Source organism: Pristiophorus japonicus, chromosome 21 (genome assembly GCF_044704955.1).
Source record: "Pristiophorus japonicus isolate sPriJap1 chromosome 21, sPriJap1.hap1, whole genome shotgun sequence".
Lineage (NCBI taxonomy): Eukaryota > Metazoa > Chordata > Chondrichthyes > Pristiophoridae > Pristiophorus > Pristiophorus japonicus.
This window is the reverse complement of record NC_091997.1, coordinates 23101809-23112023: the sequence shown is the minus strand read 5'-3', so window position 1 is coordinate 23112023 and position 10215 is coordinate 23101809. Positions and strand designations below refer to the sequence as shown.

The 10215-nt window shown below is 47.6% G+C and overlaps 1 pseudogene; it reads left to right on the top strand.

The window, feature by feature from the left end:
- Positions 1-803: 803 nt before the first annotated feature.
- Positions 804-1030, top strand: LOC139234213 (U2 spliceosomal RNA; annotated as a pseudogene).
- Positions 1031-10215: the final 9185 nt, after the last annotated feature.

Below are 10215 nucleotides of genomic sequence, written 5' to 3'. Positions count from 1 at the left end.
TTGGTTATCAAGGAGCGGTGGTTAGACTCTGGCTTGTTGGAGATAGCCATTGCCTGGCAATTGTGTGGTGCGAATGTTACTTGCCACTTACCAGCCCAAACCTAAATGTTGTCCAGGTTTTGCTACATGCGGGCATGGACTGCTCCATTTTCTGAGGAGTTGCCAATGGAACTGAACACTGTGCGAACATTCCCACTTCTGGCCTTATGTTGGCGGGAAGATCATTGATGAAGATGGTTGGGCCTAGGACACTGCCCTGAGGAACTTCAGCAGCGATGTCCTGGGGCTGAGATGATTGACCTCCAACAACCACAACCTTTGTCCTAGGTATGACTCCAGCCAGTGAAGAGTTTTGCCACTGATTCCCATTGACTTCAGTTTTAATAGGCTCCTTGATGCCACACTCGGTCAAATGTTGCCTTGATATCAAGGGTAATAATGCTCACCTCACCTCTGGAGTTAAGCTGTTTTGTCCATGTTTGGACCAAGGCTGTATTAAGTTCTGGAACAGAGTGGTCCTTGTGGAACCCAAACTGAGCATCGGTGAGCAGGTTATTGGTGAATAAGTGCCGCTTGATAGTAGACTAATTGGGCTGTAGTTGGCCGGATTGGATTTGTCCTGCTTTTTGTGGACAGGACATATCTGGGCAGTTTTCCACACTGTTGGGCTGATGCTGTTCTGGAACACAAGGCTTCAGCATGACAGCCGGGATGTTGTCAGGGCCCATAGCCTTTTCTGTATCCAGTGCGCTCAGCCGCTTCTTGATATCACGTGGAGTGAATCGAATTGGCTGAAGACTGGCATCGCTTCTCGGCCTTTTGGCTAAGATCATGCGTAACTGACCTGACAGGGGAGTAACCATGACCCCAACGTGGTTCTCCCTGGATCAGGAAGGTGGTTCTCCTATGCTTTTTGGAAATAGGAGGTGGGTGGGGTGGCTTGACCCATCCGGTGTGTGGGGGGCCTGACCCATCCACCTCCATGGCACGAACCTGGTATTGCAGTACTTCCAGGAATGGTGCAGTGGCTCTAGGCCTTTTGGCTAAGAGCATTGGCGCAGAGTGATCCTTGATGTGTGCAAGGTGACCTCTGGCGTTTGTGATTTGACAAAGAATTGGAAAGATTGGCAACGAATAAAATTAAAAATTAAAAAATTAAAAACATTTTAAAAATCTGTGATGGTGGGGACCTCAGGAGGAGGCCGATATGGATCATCCACTCAGCAATTCTGGTTGAAGATGGTTTCAAACACTACAGCCTTTCTTTTGCACTTGCATGCCGGGCTTCGCCATCATTGAGGATGGGAATAGTCATGGAGCCTCTTCCTCTCCTCCACCATTCATGACTGGATGTGACAGGACTGCAGAGCTTTGATCTGATTCGTTGATTGTGAGATCGCTTAACTCTGTCTATAGCATGCTGCTTCCGCTGTTTAGTATGCATGTAGTCCTGTGTTGCAGCTTCCCCAGCAACTGCTTCTGAAGTTTAACTTGTGTCCGTTTAAACTAAATCCCTTAAAAAAATGTCAAACTGTTCCTCCAATGATGCATAATGGCAGCCTAAGCTGAAATTATCAGGCCTTGTAGGTAAATTGTAAACTCCTCCATTTTCTTGCCGCTCTTACACATAAACACTATGAATTCCACAGCTGGATTACGACCTTTTTTTGGTCAGGCTGCTTAAGTGGCAATTTGATTGCTTAGGATCTGTGAAAGAAGTGTTCTTGTAGGTATATAATAATTAGACAACTTCCTGACTGTAATGTATGCTCACAGGTTTGTAGAGTTGTTACCCCCGTCCGGACGAAATTCCTCATCGGCGCCAAGCCCCGAAACCTCCCTTGGGAGCCGGTACCTCAAAACTTGAGCCTCCTCGGGGAAATCCCCTCTGTGCCTTTCAGTTCTGCGCGGAGGGGTTTCCTGTACGGGCTGCTCTTGCACACTCACCACGTTGCCATCCTCGTCTGCCGTCCGGACACGTCATGGCGCACCATGTTGCCGTCTGGAGGAGGTAGGGGTCTCCAATGGAGGGCTCTCGACGCGGGAGTCCTCCCTTTATTTATTGGGGACTTGGCCTGGAGGGTGGCGCACGGAGCAGTCTCATGCAATAAGTTTTTAAGTTGGTTCACAGACTCCCGGGCCGCCTGCAATTTCTGCGGTCCGGAGGAGTCCGTGTTCCATGTGTATGAACAGTGTGTGAGGTTGCAGCCCCTGTTCCATTATTTGAAAGGGCTGCTTCACAATTTTTGGCTGCACTTCAGTCCCACGCTCCGGGTCTTTGGGCACCCCCGGCAGAGGGGAATCAGCGGGTGGGAGGGCCTCCTTATAGGACTGCTCCTGGGCATGGCTAAGGGGGCCATCAGCCGGTCCAGGTAGCGGGCGGTCGAGGGAGTCGTTCAGCCCGACTGCCTGCCTCTCTTCCGCGGGTACATTCAAGACAGGGTGTCCCTGGAGATGGAGCACGCGGTGATCCACCGGTACGCTCATGGTCTTCTATGAGAGGTGAGCGCCGGAGTGACTGGAGTGCATCATCGCCTCCGGCAACCAAATTTTAATTTGACCATTTTAATGTTCAAAAGGTTTTATTTGTTAATTTGTCAGTACTAGTGCCCCTTTAATAAGGGGGCACTCAGCTTTATCGTTTAATTTAAAATAGTTGTAGAGCTGCTGCATTGTGAGTGGCTTAGCCAGTCATGTGATGTTCACAAGACTCAATAAAACCCCAGTCAGTTGGATCTAGGTCATCCACGATGAGGTATGCAGTTGTGATCCTAGTGGATGAACTGGTAATGTGTAGTGTAATTGTTAAACCTTTGTTAATAAACCAACTAGTTCTTAATAGCAATTTGTTGCTGTGAATTCTTAAGCAAAAAACCCAAGAAGCAAATATACTGACGTTCTCAGCAATAAATTCATGTTTCACATAACTGACCACAGGGCAGTCTCACCCAGCCACTATTTTAACTGTTGAAATCTACCAAAATTCACCTTTTAAAAAAAAATAGTGGAATAGTCCGCATGTCATTGGGAAAAACTCTATGGTCTTCTGAGAGATAGGAACAGTCTTTATGGTAGAGGACACAAACAATATCCCAACAGTGGATAGTCAAGGGACTATAGGGGAGGAGGAACTTAACACAATCACAATCACTTAAGGAGGTGGTATTCAATAAGATAATGGGACTAAAGACAGATAAATCCCCTGGACCTGATGTTTTGCATCCTTGGGTCTTAAGAGAAGTAGCGGCAAGGATAGTGGATGCATTGGTTGTAATTTACCAAAATTCCCTGGATTCTGGGGAGGTCCCAGCAGATTGGAAAACTGCAAATGTAATGCCCCTATTTAAAAAAGGAGGCAGACAAAAAGCAGGAAATTATAGACCAGTTAGCCTAACATCTGTGGTTGGTAAAATGTGTGAGTCCATTATTAAAGAAGCAGTAGCAGGACATTTGGAAAAGCAAAATTTGGTCAGGCAGAGTCAGCATGGATTTATGAAGGGGGAAGTCATGTTTGACAAATTTGCTGGAGTTCTTTGAGGATGTAACGAACAGGGTGGATAAAGGGGAAACAGTGGATGTGGTGTATTTGAACTTCCAGAAGGCATTTGATAATGTGCCATACAAAAGGTTACTGCACAAGATAAAAGTTCACGGGTTTGAGGGTAATATATTAGCATGGATAGAGGATTGACTAACTAACAGAAAACAGAGAGTCGGGATAAATGGGTCATTTTCCGGTTGGCAGTAACTAGTGAGGTGCTGCAGGGATCAGTGCTGGGACCCCAACTATTTCCAATCTATATTAACGACTTGGAAGAAGGGACTGAGTGTAATGTAGCCAAGTTTGCTGATGATACAAAGATGGGAGGAAAAGCAATGTGTGAGGAGGATACAAAAAATCTGCAAAAGGACATAGACAGGCTAAGTGAGAGGGCAAAAATTTGGCAGATGGAGTATAATGTTGGAAAGTGTGAGGTCATGCACTTTGGCAGAAAAAAATCAAAGAGCAAGTTATTATTTAAATAGAGAAAAATTGCAAGTGCTGCAGTACAGCGGGACCTGAAGGTATTTGTCATGAAACACAAAAGGTTAGTATGCAGGTACAGCAAGTGATCAGGAAGGCCAATGGAATCTTGGCCTTTATTGCAAAGGGGATGGAGTATAAAAACAGGGAAGTCTTGCTTCAGTTATACAGGGGCCACACCGAGAATACTGTGTACAGTTTTGGTTTCCATATTTACGAAAGGATATATTTGCTTTGGAGGCAGTTCAGAGAAGGTTCACTAGGTTAATTTCGGAGATGAGGGGGTTGACTTATGAGGAAAGGTTGAGTAGGTTGGGCCTCTACTCACTGGAATTCAGAAGAATGAGAGGTGATCTTATCGAAACGTATAAGATTATGAGGGGGCTTGGCAAAGTGGATGCAGAGAGGATGTTTCCACTGATAGGGGAGACTAGAACTAGAGGGCATAATTTTAGAATAAGGGGCTGCCCATTTAAAATTGAGATGAGGAAGAATTTCTTCTCTCAGAGGATTGTAAATCTGTGGAATTCGCTGCCTCAGAGAGCTCTGGAAGCCGGGACATTGAATAAATTTAAGACAGAAATAGACAGTTTCTTAACCGATAAGGGATTAAGGGGTTATGGGGAGCGGGCAGGGAAGTGGACCTGAGTCCATGATGGGATCAGCCATGATCATATTGAATGGCGGAGCAGGCTCGAGGGGCCGCATGGCCTACTCCTATTTCTTATGTTCTTATGTTGTTATGTAACAGGAGGAGTCCATTCAGCCCCTCAAGCCTGCTTTGCCATTCAATGTGATCATGGCTGATCTGCATCTTAACTTTCCCTTTGCTTCATATCCTTTAATCCCCTCACCTAACGACAATCAGTCACCCTCAGATTACTCCTGTACAGCATAGCTCACTGCTTCTTCTTAGACAGTCCCCTGGAGTCGAGGATGAATTGCTTCCACACTAATATGAGTTCTAAGGTGCCTGACGCTTCAGGTCCCGAACTTCATTCTAGAGGGTAGAAGATGCCTGCGCATGAATTCTTTTAACGTGGGGTGGCCGTTCCACACCAGTTACCACACGGACTTGACAGAGCAAGGTCTTGGTCCAACGCCAAAGGGATCCAAGACGATTGGAGACCAGGTTCTGCTGTATGGGCCTAGCACACACACACACACATATTCCCACTAACCCTCTCCCTCCCTCCCTCAGATCCCTTCACCCTGACTTTCAGGGATCGCAGTGCGGGTGAGCATCTTGAGCTTGGAGCAGCTTGTGAGTTTGCCCATATAGAACTGACGTTGTACCCTGGGCCCCTCCCCCCTCAGCTCCAGCTCTTCAATCGCAGGCTTGGCTGCGCTTTCCCCTCTGTCTCTCCAGCCGTTCACTGCTGCAGCCACCTGCACATCACACTGCCAGATATCGGGCCGTTATCTCAGTGAGATCTGACGAGAGTAAACACAAGATACTAATGCGAGTGAATTGCTAACAGCTGCCCACAGCAAGCAGGACAGTTTCTAACATTGGCAAGCCCCAGAGCCTGTAGCTAGGCGTAAGAGGGAAACAAAATAATCAAACCTTCAGAATCCCTTAAAAGAATATTCTGCTTTCCTGTCAGTGGGGGGTGGGGGGTGGGCTGGATTCTCAGTCAGTTACTCCAGGATAATCCAACTATTTCGGCTCAAGACACCAAGTGGCAATGAATGATTTATTCATACTGAAGTCACGAGACTGAGCTGATAATGTAGATTGGCCGGCTAAAGTAAACCGCAGCTTTGCATGTTAACTTAATCTCTTGGAAATCATTTACAGGAAGTGAGTACAATGATAAGTGACGGATAAGAGCCAATGTCTGCAGACAACCACCAACCCTCTTGATTTTCTCATTGATAAGATCCCGAAGAATGCATTAAGTTTGGAATGTTGCACATTGCATAGTAACCTCGTAGACTATAGATCATCTGAAGAGATTGCCTGGTTCGTTCATTATGTTCATTCCCTAATGAAACGGTCCTTATCAATCTGTGTCTTAGGTAGTTTATAAGTAAAAATTAAAAATAAGATTTGGATTTATATATCATGATCATAGGCGGTCCCTCGAACGAGGATGACTTGCTTCCACATGAGTTCACAGATGTTTCAATGAAGGACACGATGTTCCAGTCCTGAACTCCAATTGAGGGGGTTGAAGATGCCTGTGCGTGGATTTTTTTAACGTGTGGTGACCGTTGCACATCAGCCACAACACGGGCTCAACAGAGTTCATCATCTTGGGGGTCCCTTGTATCGAGGATGACTTTCCCAGTTAGGCCTTTGTCCAGTGGCAAGGGTTAACCAGGACGACTGGATACCAGTTCTGCTGCACGGACCTAGTGCGCACACATATCGCAGTGTGGGCTGGCCCGTGCTGCCCCTGGGCCCTCGGCTCTTCTGGGCCCCACACCCTCATTCGCTGCACCTCCGCCACAATCTCTCACCGCTCCTCCGCCACAAACACTCGCCGCACCTACGCCACGATCCCTCACCGCTCCTCCGCACCAAACATTCGCCAAACCTCCGTCACAGTCACGATCACGCACCAAATCTCAGCCACAATCCTTCATCACTCCTCCACCCCGATCACTCGTCGCAAGTCCGCCACGTCCCTCCCGTTCCTCTGCTTTATCAGGGCCCAGCCGATGCTCCTGCCCACGCTCCAAACGACGACCTGGGTCCTGATGACGTCAACTTGAAGCCGTCGCACATTTGTAGCGGTTCGCGCTGGAAGCTGCAGTGGTATGCTCCAGCTCCTTTTATAGCCCCGACCTGCGATGGTGTTCTCCCACATCGTGGGATTCATAGAGCACCTTTCACGATCACCGGACGTCTCAAAGCGCTTTGCAGCCAATGAAGTACTTTTGGAGTGTGATCACTGTTGTCACTGCTGGGAGAGTGACCGGCTACTCCCACAGCACACAGAGGCCAAGGTTTTGAAAGGCAACGGTTGTCAGTGATTTGTTTCATTTCCTTTGGACCCAAAATTGGCCAGGAGTTGCTGCGTCTTTTTTTGGAGCAACTTGATTTTTCTGGAGTACCTTAAAAATCCCCATTTTGCCCATTCAATTTGCACCAGTGTAAGTGAGTTAGTTAGGATTTTTTTAGTTTAGTTTAGTTTTTTTCAAAAGGGGGTGTTACCAACCACCTATGCCAGTTTTGGCCATTTAAGCCACTTTGGACAACTAATAGTTGCTCCAAACTAACAGGCCAGCGTATGTGGCCACTTGTTGCCGCACAGAAAACCCTTGTGGAGAGCTAAGAAATCAGTGCAGGTAGCCAGAGATAGGGGCGGGAAGGGAAGCGGAGGGGACCTTACAAAGCACTAAACAAAGCACAACAACATTCAAGAAGCATAAAAACCCATCAATAATAAATAAAAAATAAAACTTAAGTCCTACCTTCCTAACTCGGGCCTGGGAAGTCAGCGGGCCGGCCACTGGGCCGGGGATAGGTGCGGGCGGGACGACCTGGCGGGAGAGCACAGGGAACTGACTCTCTCTCTGACTGACTCTCTCTGACTCTCTCTCTGACTGACTCTCTCTGATTCTCTGACTGACTCTCTCTAACTCTCTCTCTCAGTCTATTCCAGCAATCTGTCTCTCTCTCTCTGACTATTCCAGCAGTCAGCCTGGCACGCATCGTGAGGCCGGGGATAGGGGCGGCACGCATCGGGTCCCACGCTGCAGCACGGCTGGGGGCAGGAGCTACTGCGCATGCGCGAAACCTCCAGTGCGCATGCGTTGAGCTGCCGGCACTGTTTTTCGCACAGGGCCCTAGCTCCGCCCCCTAATGGACAGACCGCATCACACCAAGCCATGGGAGAGGCCACAGAGCGTCCAGAATCCGGGGAGATCCTTTCGGCATTGTTTTCACCCTAGGAAGTTGGCGCATCTCCGATGAGTGCGCGGAAAAAAATGAGTGGGCCAAATTTGGGCCCAGAGAATTTTCCAAACCACGGGAAGTCATGACGAGGCTAGGCTTACAGGTACCTGTAGACAGCGGCGGGCTCCTGAACACCTCCGCCATGCTCCGGCTCCGGCTTAGGCTGCGAAAAGTGGGCCTCGACCTCTCTCTCTCCATGTAAAAATCTCCCATAAGCGCAGGAAACCGGGACGCCACCCACGCAAAGTGGCAATTGCGCACCGATCACTAAGAGCCAGAGAGCGCAGGAAACCAATGCCGAACCACGGATGTTTCCGGACCAGAGAATCCCGGACCAGAGAGGTCCAACCTGTACTTGCTTTAGTCTGTAAGCCTCTTGTCTGTGTGGGAAATCCAGTGAGCAAGTCGGGTGATTGTTAGCTCCTCTGATAGGCACCTGTGCGAGGGCTGAATATAGAAAAGATCCAACTTCTGGATCATAAGGGATAAGGTCTGCTTACAGGAACTGCTACCAATACATTAAGAAAGAAAATAGTGTCAAAAACCTTGAAAGCATAATCCTTGGTCCAAGCAGCACAACTGCAGAATAACATTTTAATCCCTTTCATGAGGAACATCTTAATAAGTCGTAACTTTCTCACTCCTGGGTTATGTGGTTACGGGATGAAGCTGGTAATTAACCATTACCCACTGTCAGTCTGCGTCAGAAATCGTCAGAACGAACCCACAAATACGTCAGAATTATTTTACTAAAACTCAGAAAAGTTCTGTATTTAACACAGGGGAGTAAAAAAAGTCAGCGAAAATCAAACACTGTAAGGACAAACAAAGTGCAAGTGCTTGCCTGCGTGCTGCTTGTATTATTTACATTGTCAGCATTTTTCTTAATGATAGGGATGTTTTTGTTGTAAGCATTCTCCGCTGATTATGCCTCTAGATGTCTGTGCTTGTGACAAATACCAGTCTCTTCATAATAAATGTCTCTGCGGCCTTTTCGGAGACTGTGGCCGCTCTTTCTGATCTCATGCGATCATCACAGACCGTGGATGCGGCTAGTTGCAGACACTGTGTCTGTGACTGCTGAGCCCTGGGGGAAATGTCTGCTCACTGGCTCAGGCTCCGCTCAGGCCAGTTCGCAGCCAAGGAGCTGCTGTCGCTGCTATTGTTTAACCATCTGTGTACTGAGTGCAGCAACTGTGGGTCCTAAATGACAGGTCCTGGCCCGCCACTCGCCAGATCACTCAATGCCAGTGGCAGCTGCGTTGGCTTTAAATATCCGCTGCGTCAAATGGCTTGTGGAAATCATTCCCCCAAGAAAAAAATGACATCTTTTCATAACAATGCTGGTAATTCATACTATCCAACGTAAAGAAGTAATCAGAAGTTCGATCGCCTGGATGGGTCGGAGAGGAATTTTCCCGGATTTTTTTTTTCTCCCTAAATTGGCCTGGGTTTTCATCTGGTTTTTGCCTCTCCCAGGAGATCACATGGCTTCGGTTGGGTGGAGTGTAGAATGTTTCAGTATGAGGGGTGTCGCAGTTGTGTGGGGCGGACTGGTTGGGCTGGGTGCTTTTTGCCTTTCTGTCATTATTCATAGGTTTATATGTAACCTTTAGGGCTGGTGACCAAGGGCCGTGCAGCTCTTTGTCGGCCGGCGCAGACACGATGGGCCGAAATGGCCTCCTTATGCGCTGTAAATTTCTATGTTTCTATATGAATTATCATTCTAATAGTCTGTCCTGCACTCTTTGCACCAGCATGAGTCAATCTCCCATTGTGTTTTTCACTTTGATATGGGGCTTTACAAGGATACAGTGTCACAGCAGGCAATGCAGAATGGATTACTATTTAGCAGAACCTTGTAATCAGAAGTTCGATTGAAATCTTTGCAGTGAATAAGCGCTTCAGTCAATTCCTGCTGAACACATTTAAAATGGGAATTATAACCGGTAATATGAACTGTTGGTATAACGCTTGCATTGGAGACCGTACTATTTCGGAGGAAGCATCATGTAGTCCACAAGCTAGGAGGGCGTTGAACAAAAAATGATAAGAATATCGGAACTGTGCAAAGCAAGGGAAGAGAAATAAATGTGGCAGATCAATATGGGAAGAATGCAATGGGATGGCTAGGCGGCATCATACCTGCCTCAGCTCTTCTGCTGCTGAAACCCTCATTCATGCCTTTGTTACCTCTAGACTTGACTACTCCAACTCACTCCTGGCCAGCCTCCCATGTTCCACACTACGTAAACTTGAGGTCATCCAAAACTCAGCAACCCAC